Genomic DNA, 17096 nt, shown 5'->3' on the forward strand with positions numbered 1-17096 from the left:
CAAATTGAAGCCTGTGGTGTTCCAAATGCTCCAGACAGTGGGCCAATTTAGTTGAATGCCCACAGAAGATCCGCACCTTTACTTTCGACTGTTCATGGAGGTAAGTGATTCCTTCAACATAGTCGGTGTAACCGAAGACGAATTGAGATTGAAGTTATGTACATACTCGTTGTGAGATGGAGCATGATCATGGCTTAATTCATTACTACCGAGTTAAATTTCTACATGGCAAGACTTAGCAAAACGCTTCCTAGTTAAGCATTTCCCACCTTCCAAAAATGCTAAGTTGTGGAATGAGATCACCACTTTTTAGCAATTGATTGATGAATCCTTACATGAGGCATGAGAAAGATTTAAAGAGTTAGTACGTAATGCCCTCACTACGAGATTTTGCATTGCATCCAGCTAGATACATTTGATAATGGTCTCAACACACACACTAGGATGGTGGTAGATGCTTCTGCGAATGATGCTCTCATTTCTAAGTATTATAATGAGGGTTACAAAGTTATCGAGAGAATAGCCAGTAACAACTATTAGTGGTCAACCAATCGAGCAGCTTCAGGAAGATGAGTAGTAGGAGTGCATGAAGTGGATGCTCTCACTTCACTTGCAGCTTAGGTATCTTTAACTTCTTTCATGCTTAAGAATTTTTCTATTAACGGACTGAATAATGTTGCAACTTAGCCACCAAGTCAATTTGACAATATTTGTAGCGTATACTATGGGGACGGACATTCATTTGAGAACTGTCCATCAAATCTTAAGTCTGCCTATTATGTAGGATTTCAAAACCAAATTAGAAGTGGAAAAATTCCATATTCCAACTTCTATAACCATTCATGCCGAAACCATCTGAACTTCTCTTAGAGTAACCAAGGAGTTGGAATGAACAATACCTACATGCAACATAGATCAAATCAACCTCTAGATTTTAATCAATTTCAGAAACCACCTAGATTTGAAGTAGATAAGGAACTGTTGATCATCCTAGGGAGACCTTTTCTAGCAATAGGGAGAATATTAATAGATGTACATAAAGGTGAACACACTATGCGAGGTCACGATAACTAGGTAACCTTTAATGTTCTTAAAGCCATAAAATTCTGTAGAAGACCCATTGGAAAACACCTTAGGGTTTGAGCTGCTAGAAGATGAACAAGGTAAGGAAAATATGGCTTTGAGGGAAGCCAATCCGGAGGGCTATGTCCGACCAACATGTTTTGAATCATTGGAGTTGGAAACTCAAGAATACACACAACCAAAGTTGTCAATCGGGGAACCAGCCAAACATGAATTAAAGGTACTTCTTTCTCATTTGAAATACGTTTATCTAGGTAACTCTTCTACTTTACCTGTGATTTTTTTAGCAAAACTAACAAAATACCAAGAGGAACAGTTGATTGAATTTTTAAAGAAATTAAGAAAGGTGATCAGTTGGATTATAGCTAATATCCGAGGAATAAATCCATCCTTTTTGTATGAAAAGGATTATATTAGAGGAGGGTGAGAAAGCTAGAATTCATAGAGGTTGTTCGAAAGGAAGTTGTCAAATGGTTAGATGCAGGAATTATTTTCCGAATCTCAAATAGTTCATGGGTAAGTCTGGTACAGTGTGTGCCAGAAAAGGGTGGAATCACGATTGTAGAGAATAAGCGCAACGAATTAATCCCAACAAGGAAGGTCGTAGGTTGGAGAATATGTATAGACTGCAGAAAGCTGACCAAGGAAACCCGAAAGGATCATTTCCCACTGCCTTCCATGGACCAAATGTTGGACCGCCTGACAGGTAAATAATACTAAATTTTCTTAGATGGCAACTTTTACTCCAAGAATTTGACCTTGAGATCCAAGATAGAGAAGGAGTTGAGAATCAAGTAGCGGACCATCTGTCGAGATTGCAACAACATCAGGTAACTCACTCACTTGTTCCTATTAATGAAAATTTCCCAGATGAACACACTTTTTGAGGTAAGTTGAATCCATGAAACTCCTTGGTTTGCTGATTATGCAAATTATTTAGCATGTGGAATAATGCCTCCTGGAATGACATACCAACAAAGGAAAAATTCCTTAATGATAGTAGGTATTAGTTCTAGGAAGAACCATTTTTGTTCAGATCATATAATTAGGAAATGAGTAGCTGGAAGCAACATAGACGAGATCTTATATCACTACCATTCATCCCCAAGTGAGGGATATTTTGGAGGTTCCCGCACTACATCAAAGATTTTTCAAGCTGGACTTTTCTGGCCTACGATGTTTAAAGATGCATATGCATATACATATGTGAAGAATTACGATCGATGCTAGAGGACTATAAACATATAAAGGAGGAACGAGATGCCTTTAACAAACATCCTAATGGTAGAATTATTTGACATTTGGGGCATTGATTTTTTAGGCCTATTTCCTTCTTCTTATGGTAGCAGATACATCCTAATAGTTGTTGACTATGTATCCAAGTGGGTGGAAGCTAAGACATATCCCAAAAATTATGCTAAGGTAGTCATGCAGTTCCTACATAAGCATGTATTTACAAGGTTTGGGACTCCTAGAGCTATAATTAGCGATGAAGGGTGTCACTGCAGTTCCTACATAAGCATGTGAAACACAAAGTAGCTACTGCCAATCATCCACAGACGAATGGACAGGTTGAGCTTGCAAACTGCAAGATCAAAGGAATTCTTGAGAAGATGGTTCGGCCTAAGAGAAAAGATTGGTCTTGAGGCTTGATGACACCATATGGGCCTATTAGACAGCTTTCAAAACACCATTAGGAATGACTTCTTATTAGTTAGTCTCTGGGAAAGCCTGTCATTTGCCGCTCAAATTGGAGAATAGAGCTAACTGGGCACTAAAACAGTTAAGTCTAAATTTGAAGCAAGTTGGTAAAAGAAGGATGTTACAACTCGATGAGTTGGAAAAATTAAGGTTGTACAAAGAAAAGACCAAGTGATGGCATGACAAACGTATACAACCTCGGGGAATGTCAAAGGGTCTTGTTGTTCAATTCAAGATTAAGGTTATTCCTTATGAAACTCAAGTCTCGATGGTTCGAACCATTCATCATTCGTAAAGTCTATCCTTATTGAGTGGTGGAAGTTTAGGATGATAAGGGAGATACATTTAAAGTTAATCATCAATTTCTCAAACACTATAAGGATGATGAAGTTGAGCGAATTAATACTTCGTTCAATTTAATAGACCCTTGAATTTTATTTAATTAATTTGAATAAAAGGCATGATTAGAAAATATTCTCTTGAACTAGTACATTAAATTAATTCTACCTAAGGAGATTGGAACTTAAATGGTATCATTTGTAACCCCTCCAACCTTTCCTGAGATTTAATTTAATGTAATTCTTCGAGAAAATTTTCTAAGTAGCCTAAAAGGAGCTGTTATTTTAATTTTATTTCAATTCTATGTTGAATAAAAAGGGTCAAGTTGGACAAATTTTAATCTATTTATTTCTATTCAGTTTCAATTCAGAACAGGTAATAAAGAGTTGTAGTTTAAGCTCGAGGCCCAAAACAGTGATGAGGAAAGAAAATACCCAACTCTTGCCATCCCTAAGCTCTCCCCAAACCCTAATTTTTTTCGTTTCTTCCCTTCGTTAAGTTCCTTGCCGCCCAAGTTCTTTCCATAACAAAATTTTTGCTATCAATTTACCCTAATTTCCCACCGCATCTCTTCCATTCTACATCATCCATTTTTCCACCGTAGCAAACACCCAAATAGCATCACTTTGCCACAGTATCCATACCTAACACCCCTTTTTCTACTGTAAATTCCTTGCCACCATTCCATCACCATCGAACCACCCTTTTTGCCACCCTCTAATTCTTTTCCAAATTTATCATGACTTGAAAAAGAACTCAATCTTCGAAAACTTCTATTGAAAACCTAATTTTGGTGCAACATGAGGAAGCAAGGGAGAGATTTGATTCTATCTTCAAGAATCATCCAATGTTCCAAGAAAAAGGCTTCAATTTGGAAAGCACTAATAGAATGATTGTACCATTGTCAATTTGAAAGGCAATCGATGCTTTAAATTGGAATCAATTTTGTGATACACGATCACTACCCAAAGAAGAATAAAAACGGGAATTCTATTTCAATCTAACCGTACCAAATGCTACTGAAGTTTTTTTTCGTAAAAAGAATATACCTTTTATGTCTAAACCCATTAACAATTTGTTTAATCTACCTGATGTTGAATAAGATGAATACTCTACCATGATGGAAAATGTCGATCATCTTCAACAAGTACTCAAAGTTGTTGTAAATTCGAGATCTCAATGGATAATAAGAAAATACGGCAGTCACACTTGTCGAAAGGAGTACTTTGAACCAATGGCCAAGGTATGGTTCTACTTTGTACGATATAACTTCATGTTTATTTCACACAGTTCTACCATCTCGATGGAACGAATGCTTTTGTTGTATGCAATTATGATACAAGAATCCATCAATGTTGGGAAAATTATTCTTAAGGAAATCCAAGATTGTGTTAGAAAGTGCTTACTTTCCATCATTGGTTGCTTCACTTTGTTTGCAAGCACAAGCTCGATCAAAAGCAAACCTAAAAGGTCGATATGTTTCAGGCTGCATAACAAAACATTATCTTGAAAGGCTAGTAGAAAATGTTGAACAATTGAATCAAACCAAACCAGACGAACCAGAACCTGAAGAGTCGCCAACCGATCCTGAACCAGATTCTGTCTCAAAGAATGAACCAGAAAAAGTAGAATCTAAAGGCGAACCAAATATCCCTTAACCAAGAATGGAATTGAATATTGTCGAACCAGTTGAGACCATGTTAGTCCTGAGTTGACCATTTCGATGACCACTTCTTCAAACATCAATGATAAGTCAAAATTTTCAACTATGATGGATATGTGGAAATTTATGCATAACCAACAACAGACTTATTGCAAATCTGCAAAAATTAGAGATGACTCCATAAGGAATGTTTTTAAGAAATTCTTAAATAATCTGTCTACTTTCATTCCTGAGTTTCCAGGTCATATCTTCGAGTCATGGATGCAAGATTCAAGCCAAGAAAAGTTTGTGAATTCAAGTGAGAATGAGAAGGCGAAGGAACAAGACCAAGGGGGATGATACAAATTAATAAAAGGGGGAATTTCTTTTTGCTTAGTATTTCTTTTAAGACATTTTTACATTTACTTTGGTAATTTTTTACTTTTACACAATAAATTGAATAAATTGCAAGTTATGAATAATTTAAGCTGATACCTTTCCATTATACTTGTTCTCTAGTAAAACGCAAAGTGGTGTGGTAATGCACATGTACATGTCTAGGATTGGATTTTTCAAGGAAATACTTGGTACTTAGGCAGTCTTCATGACTCACCTCTCTTTCTTGGGATCCTACCTAGTGTACAAGTTCACATTCACTACATTATTATTTTGCAATGAGGACATTGCTTCTTTTTAAAAGGGGGTAGGGTCATTTTGCATGATTTTTTTTAATTTTAACACATAAGGACGTTGAAATGAATTAATGCTCAGATAAAATTTTTGTTAATAAGTTAGCTCGAATGAAAGTATACTTTCTAATTCTATTCAAGTTTTTTTGAAATTATGTTAGCTTAATCATGATAAGTTGTGTTTTTCTAAGAATTATGAAGTTTTAGCCATGAAAATTTACTTTTCCTTAGAATTATGCTTGCATGAAGGTTTAAGTATTTAGAATTGTCTTAGTAACTTTCTTGAGGTGAAATCCTAAGAGGCATAAGAATCTGAAAATGATATAGGCATATTTTTTTGGATCGTTTAAGCCTTTCAAGCCTACCATATTTAAAATTAACCCTTGAAACCTTTTTTTGAGTTGTATGACCTACTTTATTTGATTCACCTACATCACAAGCCATCTTGCCTTTTTTTCATAAATTTTACCCTATCTTTGCACTAATTTTAACTTTATTTGCTTTGGTGAAAAGAAATCTTGAAGGAGAATTCAGAAGTTTTCTGCTAAAAAAGTTATGATCAAATACTGATGAGTATCATAGAGCATGAGTTCAAAATTAAGTTTAGGGGTGTTAACCCAATTAGTAGGGTAGATTGTGCTAAAAAGATCCTAGGCACGTTTAAGAGTATTTAGCCTAAAAATCACATCTCTTTATCCCTACCTTGAGCCTAGCCCCATTAAAATATTGCAAAAGACCTATTGATTTTGATAATTGTAACCCCCCAAACCCGACCTAGACGTTATGGCCAAATTTCGGAAGCCATGTTAATTTTGTTGAAAAACGTTTTCTTATTAAAAACAATTATGTTTAAATCATTTTTATGAAAACCTAGAATCAATTTCTAACTAATTTAATATTGTTGTAAAAAATTTAGTAAAACATGTTTATTTTGGAAAAATTCACTAATTAAATCAAATTATCATCTTAAAGAATTTAAATAGGAAATTTGCAATATCAATTTTGAACGTTACTTATTAATGGTCTAGATGTAAATCATCTGCAGCGGACTTTTAAAAATACTTAGAAAACTTTAAGTTTAAAATTTATTTAAGATTAGATAAAACCATTTAAGTTTTAAAACACAATAACTAAAACATTTATAAGTTCATCAATTATGCATGCAAAGCGATTATTATATCAAAAGTATAAATAACCCAAAACATTTATAATGTATTTTATTAAACATTGTATCTGAGAGACTCCTCCATATGCTGCAGCCAAATCCTACGCTCGTGTATTATTTGAAAAGTTTATGAAAACTAAGGGGTGAGCTAATAAGTTCAGTGTAAGTTTGATATAAAAATAAATATCAATTATCACTTGAAACATATCAAAGTTATTTTCAAACACATTAATCAAATATGCAAACTTTTATGCACGTGATAATGTCAATGCAAATTTTTCATAAAAACAATTATGTATAATTTTTTAAAACATCCTACCCTTCACCGCTACACACCAAAAGAAGTTCCCAAGAACTCATCCATCCATAGCACACCAATACATATGTGGACAAGCCACCAATTTGCAAACAAGCTACCACTACTCATAGTTGTGGTCAAGCCACCAAAATTACAGACAAGCTACTGAAACAGATATGTGGTTAAACCACTAATTAAGTCATCCTGGGTTGCCCGACAATGATGACCCGCCACCCCGGATTGCCTTCCAATGATGGCTTATCAAAATGTAGTTAAACTGCCAACACTTCCTCCTTACAAATTGTCCCAACCTCATGTAATGCATCATGGCATGGAATCTAATTTGCAAAATAATAGACATGTTAAACATGCTTTCATGTACAAATAAATATCAATAGTCATGGTAATCCATGCTTACAAAACAATCATATGGTCATGACAACATGAGATAAGAATGAAATCACATAGTAACAACTTATATTATATTGTATCAATAAGATTTAAGTAAAAATAACTTACCTCAAATCCACATAGTCACTCACATGTTATTTTATTATGTCTTATGTTTGTAAAGATAATTAGTTAATCATAATCAAAACATCACATATTCAACTTGTATAAAACACACACCTTCAGTGATCCAAATTGTAATAGCATCGTTCATTATAAGGTCATGAATATCCTTAGGATACTCCATACTAAAATTCCAATTGCACCTATTTTTAATAGCAAAATTACAAAGAAAGTCAGCCACCTTGTTACAGCTGCAATTAACCCATACAACATTAACCAAACTAAAAATATCTAATTGCTTACATGCCTTATTAATGCGATTGCCCAAAATAGTATTATTTTATCCTACTTTTTCACCCTGTTGACCACATTTGCACAGTCAGATTCAAAAATTACTTTCGAAATGTTGATAGCACTCGCCACCTTCAGGCTCTCTTCAAAGGTGACCAACTCTGCCAATTCAACAAGTATTTTTTATCAATAAAGCCACCAATTCCCCTAAGTATGAAGCCATCAGAATCCCTAATGATCACACCAAAACTTACTTTATCATAAGAGATAGAAGCATCAAAGTTAATTTTAGCATAGTTGCAATGGGGCTTTTCCCATTTTTTATAAGCATGAGTAAGTTGATGTTTTTAGCACAATCTTGGGTCTTTTTAGAAATTAAGTTTGGAAATCATATATGTGATTAGTATTCACTTATATCTAATAGAATAATTTATCCAAGAATATCAACTTACTCCTCAAACTTATGTTACTTACACTTTATTTCCAAAAAGACCCAAGAGAAATGCTTCTAATGTTGATGATCAGAATCGATATGAGGATCTAAGATTGGAGACAAAGAATGAACAAGTTACATTAAATATCCATGAGAAGAAAATAAGATAGATAGAATTAAAGATAAAAATAAAATAATAATGATAAATATTTTACCAATAATTGTCAAGGATGACAAATGTTAAAGAACATCCCAAAATGATCCTAGGATTCGACAACAAGAAGAGAATAAAGTGTTTAAATGATTATCAAAAGAAGAAGAAATATAATAGAAGAAGAGCTATCAAAGAAATAGGTTTTGGAGGTGGTGCAAGGGTGGTGATATGGTGGTTGTATGGTGGTGTTTCAATTTGGTGTAGTAAAATGGAGCAAAAATAAAAGAAAATCAAGGAGCAACCAGTAAGGGGTGTCACAAGGTGGTGGAAAGGGAGGAGCAAAGAGAGGAAAAATGAAACAAAATCAAAACAAATGAAAAATTAGGGGAGAGAGAGATGGATGGTCATAAGGTCAAACTTATCAAACAAGGCATTCAAGGGGGAACAAAAATGTTACATAGATGTTAAGTTCAATTTTGAGCTTAACTTATTCAATTAAATTATTTAAATTCTTGATTAATCTTTGGTCAATTAAGTTATAATTTAGCTTAAATTGATTAAGTACATGCCATGCTGTAATAATTTAATTTCACTCCAATTTAACAAATTAATGTTAATTTTAATTCATGCGCAGGTAAGGAACACTTTGATGTCCGTATGAGCTCGATTTAGAATTAATTTTCAAATAAAGCTGCTGGATGAAGGTTGATGACATGCTGGTTTGGAAGAATTAAATTAACATGATCAAAATATAAAATTTAAGTGACCAAATTTACCACAAAAGTCATTGGGACAAAAAGGAAAATTCAGTCCAATTAGAAGAACAGCAGGCCAAACATACGACAAAATCAGCAAGGGAATTATTATTAATTCTCTCAATTTCCTTCTTGCTAGCGGTGGCTGACCCTAATAGAAACAAGGGAATCAAATCAGCCTTAAAGAGTTTAATTAAAGTAAAACTCTAGTAGGCTGAAGCTATTTTTATGCGACGGGTTCAGCTAGGATAAAGGGGGATAAGATCAAATTTTATTTTGAATTATTGGAGGTTATTATTATTCCAATGAGAGACTTTACAGTGTGTCTAGTAATTTGCCATGGTATGCCGACATAGTGAACTACTTAGTGACTAAACAGTTTCCTACGAATGCACCTAGACATTTGAGAGAAAAAAATTAGAACTCAACCCCGATTTTACTTATGGGAAGAACCATACCTTTGGCGATTTTGTAGTGACCAAATAATTAGGCGTTGTGTCGATGATAGTGAAATAGAATCGGTGCTTAATTTTTGTCATTCTCGAGAAGGTGGGGGACATTTTGGACCTAAGAGAACAGCTCATAAAATACTTGAGTGTGGGTTATTTTGGCCGACTATTCACAAGGACTCATACGTATTTTGCAAAAATTGTGCCTCATGTCAGAAAATTGGTAATTTAAGTAGCAGAAATCAAATGACATTACATAATTTTTATGTTTGTGATATCTTTGATGTATGGGGTATTGATTTTATGGGGCCTTTTCCTTCTTCTTTCGGTTATCTATACATTTTTGTGTGTGTTGATTACTTGTCGAAATCGGTAGAAGCATTTCCAACTAGGGCTAATGATGCTAAAATAGATACGGAGTACCAAGGGCTATAATCAGTGACAAGGGAACACATTTCTGTAATAGAACCTTGAAAGCTTTGTTTGCACAATTTGGTGTCACCCACAAAGTATCGACGGCTTATCACCCTCAAACAAATGGGCAAGCCGAGAGTAGTAACAAGGAAATTAAGGGAATTTTGGAGAAAATTGTTAAACCCAATAGGAAAGATTGGAGCCCGAGGTTAGATGAAGCGTTGTGGGCTGTTCGAACGGCTTACAAAATGCCAATTGGGATGTCGACTTACAGGGTTGTTTTTGGGAAGGCATGTCATCTTCCCGTGGAGCTTGAGCATAGGTCATTCTGGGCCTATTCAGCAATGCAATTTGGATTATAGTTTGGTAGGTGAAGAACGCAAATTGAAGCTATAGGAGTTGGAGGAGCTGCGCTTGGAGGCATATGACAATTCAGTCATCTACAAAGGTAAGTCAAAGGCATTTCGTGACTCGAAGCTGATTCGCAAAGAATTCAAGGTAGGGGAAAAGGTATTATTATTTAATTCTAAGCTTCAACTGTTTCTCGGTAAGTTGAAATCAAGATAGCTTGGACCGTTTATAATAACCGAGGTGCATCATCATGGGGCAGTCAAAATTAGGAGCCTCGATACTAATAAAATTTTCAAAGTAAATGGTCACAGGTTGAAACATTTTTATGAAGGGGAGCAAGTAGCTTGGATGGAGGAGATCAATCTTGAGGATCCATGAGGAATTGCAATGTTGAGCCAACGACTTAAAAACAAAGGCGCTTGTGGGAGGCAACCCACATATTCAGGGAAGTTTTCTTTTATCTTTTCCATTATTATTGTTTCTTTCCATTAAGTAATTTTTAATTTTCTTTTGCATTAGGGGCAATGCAAACATTAAGTATGGGGGAGAATCATTTCATTGATTTTCTAACATATTTGATGTTTGTTTTTTAGCAAATTTCATGAATAAAATTTTGAATAACTTGTACTTTTTGAATTCTAGTTGATTTTTGATTGTTGCGTGTAGACTGGTTGTGTTAAATTGTGTTTTCAAATTAAATGATTTTGGTTCGAAGGAAAAAAGACAAATTCCATGTTCTAAGTTATGCTCTTAAATCGGAGTTGGATCAAAAGTTAGTCTGTTTAATTGATCAATCATGTGGTCCTTGTGAGGAGTTTGAGTCTAGAGAGTAAGTTGGGACATCCATGGCAACTTGAGAGATTATTATTCATTCATGTGTGATTATTGTTATCGACTGTCAATTACTCTAGAACTTGCTTTAGATCTTATTAAGTCTAGTAATACATTTGATTTACATTAATATGATTTAAGAGGCATTAGGAATTAAGCCACGATTACTTATAAAAGACGACCTAGACATTATTCCAATTAGTTAGCCAATTTGAAGCCTTAATTTCCCAATTTTTATGTACCTCCAGAAATTGAACCAAAGACTGAAATCAACTCACCTTCTTAGGCTAGTTAAGTCAGTTTAGGAGATCATCTTAATTTTGACATATGTTGGCCAATTTGGGGTGGTTCTTAGCTGGAACTTAAGGGCTAATTTTAATGAGAAAGAATCAGCAAGTTGGAGCCTTCCTATTGAATTAAATGAACGAAGCGTTATGTGATCACAATAAGGTGGATTGGCCGAATCAAGTGATATGGAAACGATAAAAGGCTGATTGAATTAGTTGTCTACTAAAGAAAAAAGAAAAAAAAAGAAGAGAAATAAGAGAATTGATGACTTCCGAACTATTACCTAGCTTAAGAAAATTAGTTCCACCACCCAAATAAATTCCTTCCGTCCACCGCACATTACCTTGGCCCCATTACAACCTTTATTTAGCCTCAATTATATTTATGAGATTTTATGTATTATGTTTAAGGTAAGATGGACAAGCAAGCCTATGGTGGTTAATTACTGTCGATTTCAATTTGAGAGCAGCATATTAGCCTAAACACATTGAGTGGTATGAGTTAAACATTTTTTTTCTGGAAGGGATTGATTAAGAAAGCATTCTTCAATTTTGATTAAACTTTGAATTTAGTTGTGGATTTAAAGCAGATTTCTTTTTTTTCTTTACGAACCAGAATTCAGGATTGATGAATCCAAAATTTGCTCCAAAGCATGAAAGATGCAACAATTCATGAGTCGACTTGAGTTTTTTTTAAGATTTTATCATGCTTTTATGGGCTTCGATTCCTGACTTTTCGGTTTAATTGCTCAGGGACGATCAATAACTTAAGTATGGGGGAGTTTGTTAAGTTCAATTTTGAGCTTAACTTATTCAATTAAATTATTTAAATTCTTGATTAATCTTTGGTCAATTAAGTTATAATTTAGCTTAAATTGATTAAGTACATGCCATAACGTAATAATTTAATTTCACTCCAATTTAACAAATTAATGTTAATTTTAATTCATGCGCAGGTAAGGAACACTTTGATGTCCGTATGAGCTCGATTTAGAATTAATTTTCAAATAAAGCTGCTGGATGAAGGTTGATGACATGCTGGTTTGGAAGAATTAAATTGACATGATCAAAATATAAAATTTAAGTGACCAAATTTACCACAAAAGTCATTGGGACAAAGAGGAAAATTCAGTCCAATTAGAAGAACAGCAGGCCAAACATGCGACAAAATCAGCAAGGGATTATTATTAATTCTATCAATTTCCTTCTTGCTAGCGGTGGCCGACTCTAATAGAAACAAGGGAATCAAATCAGCCTTAAAGAGTTTAATTAAAGTAAAACTCTAGTAGGCTGAAGCTATTTTTATGCGATGGGTTCAGCTAGGATAAAGGGGGATAAGATCAAATTTTATTTTGAATTATTGGAGGTTATTATTATTCCATAAATAGAGGTGACCAACAGCTGAAAAAGAAAAAAAAGGAGAGAACAGAGCAGGAGGGCGTAGAACTTGAGCAAGCAAAATCTCAGATTGGACCAGCAAAAGCCAATCAAGCAGTTGGAGTAATAGCCCAAAGTTTCAGCTAATTAAGAGAAGGGAAGCTCGACGACTTGAGGAATTTTTTCTTTCCAAGATTCAATTTGTAATTCATGTTGTTTACAATTGATTTTGGTTTTGTTTTACTTGCTATGAGTGGCTAAATTACTACGCTTAGTTAGACACTTATGAAACCTCGCACAAGGAATTTGAAAATTTATTTTGTTTTAAATTCGAATTTGGCATTCTTGAATTGCTCGTTTTAATGTTCTGAGAAGTTTTTCTAAATCAATTAGATTGATCAGCTATTTAATTTAGGAATTTTCTTATAATCATTTAAGTGAAAATTGAGTAATCGAATTTCTCAATTAGACTTAGAATTGGTGATGATTAATTGGCCTGCAGCTAATTAAAGCAATTACGGATTTAATTTTAGAAGCCGCTGGAGGATTTTTCTTTGATTAATGCAAGGTGAAGTCTCTAAAATACTTAATGCACCTTTAATTGGTTAACAGATAGGTAATTAAAGGAATATTCTCAATTATGAATGTTTTCTAATTGAATAAAATTTACTAGAGATAGGAAGTCGCTTCGTAAGTGATTTTTCAGTCTTGCTGCTAATTTAGTCTATTAAAATAATTTAAAGTCACAAAGAACTTGTGCTTGGTGGATTAAGGCGTCGATAACTAAGTATTCTTTCTCTTGATAATTTTTCAGCATACACAATTTGAGCCAAAACTTATTCGCAACTTAGATCAGTTTTTTTTAAGAAAAAAAAACATAAACCCCCCATTATTTTCTTTCTCACATGCATTTTTTTTACTCATCTCTTCAAATAGATTTGACGCAAGCTTCTTCATGGGACGATTCCCTATTTACTCTATATTACTAGTTAATTTTGGTTGAATAGCGGATTAAATTCGGTAGTCGTAAACGACAGCTACCAATAGAATTAACAACAATTACTTCGGGAGTTACCCTTTCAAGTTTTAATAACAAAGAGTTACTCAGAAATTTGAAAATAAGAGTTACATGCATTAGAGTGGAAGGTTTTGCATGTGAAAAGATGACCAACTTGGCGCATTAAAATTAAAAAAATAATTGATAGCATGGAGATGTGAACTTGGGTCATTTAAGAGTTACTTAAGGTGCTTAACCACTAGACCACTTCAATATCTTTGTTAAATTCTAATGACATTTATTTTTAAACAAGGCATAACACCAACAACTTGACTGCCTCCGAACGTACCAACATCCAGAGTAGAAATCCTACACAAAACATGTGAAAAGCAATATCCACAAGTATACAGGTCAGGTTGTAATATAGTTACAATGGAGTAGGTAAGTACTCCGACGATCGTACCCAAGAGAGGCGAGAACTAAATTAATTCTAATCTAAACATAAATATATCTAATTAATACTTTAATCAAATTATAGTACAAAGAGTTAAAAGAAAGGTTTTTGATAAATTATACTACAAATAATAAGAAAGTAAATAAATGAAAAACAAGAAATAAAATAATTGAATATGTATCAAATCTAGGCATGGGTGATTAGCTTGCTTTGGTAGTCATAATTAACTATTCTTTCAGACTTTCTTGTTCAACCAACTAGTCAATACCCTAGTAGGATCTTCTGATATGTCCACTAAAATACTGAGTTAGCAAGAACTACTTATCTTCTAACCTCATAGTCTAGACCAGTTCAGGGTTAAGGTGTTCATGGCTAGGCAATACCAAATTTTGGTTAATTCTCACCTTGATGACTTCCTAGGGTTGTCAGGCCTAGAGTTTAGATTCTTCCTTTCCTGAACAGTTGATCCATTAAGAAATCAGTAAAAATAGTTAATTATTCATACCTCCACTCACTAATCCCCCACAGGAGAATTAGTTCCTCATGGATTTAGTAAACAATATGAACTTGATGGAAAGAATAAACATAAAGAACAATTCAAGAACAGAGATTAGAAGAAGTCTGATTTGTATTGAAATTAAGCAGAACCCTCATAGAATTTGATAATAATTCCAGAATCTGATTTCTCCACAAAAGTAAATAACACGAACAGAAATAAAATTTAAAAATTAAGAAAAGGGAAAAATTAAAGATTAAATTTAAAGAGAAAATTATACAATATGAATGGTGTTTCTAACATAAGCTAAATGAGCCTATTTATAGACTTTAGGGTGGTCGTCATCCTTAACCTTAGGTCAACTGCCATCCTCGTGCTTAATGTTTTTGTGCAAACCAAAACACCCCTGGATCACAATTATTTCCCACACAGAGGCAATGTCGTGACACACCAAGTCTTGTGTATTGACACCGAAAGTAATATACCCAGCTTCAGGGGTATGTCGCCACATCCTCAAACTGTGTCGTGACAATGAAGGCAGTCTCAGAATTCTTCTATTCTGGTCTATATGTTGCAACATCTAATGCTCTGTGTTGCAACCTAGTAAGAAATATCAAGTTAGCACACCTTCAAATGGTATCTTGCATGCTTGCAAAGTATATTAGCTCACCCTTAGGCCTCATTTGACCCATAAGGTCAATAAAAGACTCAAATTACATAATTTATTAAATTTAACTAAACTTATGAAAATATACTTAAAACTTAATTAAATTCTTATGTTCAAGCTCCTAAAGTTCAAAAACTAGTTTAATCTGCTACACTGAATTACAGCAGATCAAACTCTCCCACACTTAAGTTATTGTTTGTCCTCAAGCAAAGCAAACAAAGATAGAAAATGAAAAGATGACCCTTTAGTAAGTATGGTACAAATGTTAGCTTTGGAGCACAAGAATAAGTATTTCATGTTTACACATAATCTTGACATGATATATAGCTGACTTACCATTTCTAATATCAAACACTTAAGTTCAGTATATTATGAAGCATACAAACATTAAAGGTCTCAAAAAATAGGAATCCATAAATAAATTACACAAGTAATTTGATTATCCTAGCAAAATACAAATAGTCGTAAATACAATTATTCAGTATGATTTCAAATTGTGAATAAGTCTACCTAGATCACATAGGGCTTTTAGGCTTGTAACGTATTCAAGCTTAGGACAGATATGGATTTCAAGAATAGTAAGCAACAAATAGTTTCAAGCACGAAAATTGTTTGGCACATCATATTGCCCCATATTCTTTCCCTTAGTAACCCTTTCCCGCTCACTGACTTATTTCTCCTTCTCCCACCTTCCTTATTTCTCCATATAGGAAGCCACAACATAATATAATAATCACAGCTAACTCACGAGTTTTTGTGCACTAATGAACAAGCTTTTTTAATTTTGTGACTTTTTCACATTTCTTTTTCTTTTTCAATACATCCCACTTAAAAATGCTTTTACTTTTCATGTACTTTTTCTACTCGTTTTGATTTTCATTTTGAAAATTTCTTTTGTTGCACATATTGGCTAACCTATAATCACTATATCATACTGATCCCTCCTATTTCACTATATACTTACAAAAATCTGTCATAATGTATGTACTTAACCCTCAATACGTATGGCCAAACATCTATAGTCGTGCAATTCAGGACCAACGAAAAAGTATAAGTATAAATTTATATTTTGGCTTGGGTTTTCTATAAACGTTCATCAATAAGTGCTTTCTGGCTCAAAAATAGATACTAAAGATAAATAACAGGGTTAGCTTTTTGGCTCTGGGTGTATTCCAAACAATGCCTTAGGTCATCCTTAGGTATCTCAATATTCACAACTCTAGTCAACCAAACAACCACATTTCAATAATTTATCATTCATACCATCATGCTCGTCTTCTTATATTCTCTATATCATTCGATACATTCAATTACTTTAATGCTTATTTATAGTGTAATATATAGAACTTAATAGTCTAATAATAAAAAATTTAAAATCACCTATCCTCATGCCAAATTTATTGTAAATACAATCAAACTCTATACATGCTTCTAACCAATCACTTGCATTTCTACAAGCTTAACCACACAAATGATAAGAAAAATCAAAGAAACACATAAAAATTTAAAACAAATTTTCTATGTTACCCCCTACACTTTAGATAACACATTGTCCACACTGTATAGCCCCTAAAAAGATAAGGAAAAAAGTTAGCAGATTTATCGTGATAGTTCTATGGGCTATTGGTGGGTACCCCCTCCTTTGATCATTGATGGCTTGAAATTGTTGTGCTTCTTCTATGTGGGGTTCCTGCACAAAAAAATTTAGAC

The 17096-nt window shown here is 33.8% G+C and overlaps 1 non-coding gene across 1 annotated transcript; it reads right to left on the reverse strand.

Moving 5' to 3' along the window:
• Positions 1-283: 283 nt before the first annotated feature.
• On the reverse strand, positions 284-389 carry LOC121218088 (small nucleolar RNA R71). The gene has a single exon (XR_005914352.1). It is a non-coding gene; the product is annotated as a small nucleolar RNA R71 (small nucleolar RNA).
• Positions 390-17096: the final 16707 nt, after the last annotated feature.

Source organism: Gossypium hirsutum, chromosome D05 (genome assembly GCF_007990345.1).
Source record: "Gossypium hirsutum isolate 1008001.06 chromosome D05, Gossypium_hirsutum_v2.1, whole genome shotgun sequence".
NCBI lineage: Eukaryota > Viridiplantae > Streptophyta > Magnoliopsida > Malvales > Malvaceae > Gossypium > Gossypium hirsutum.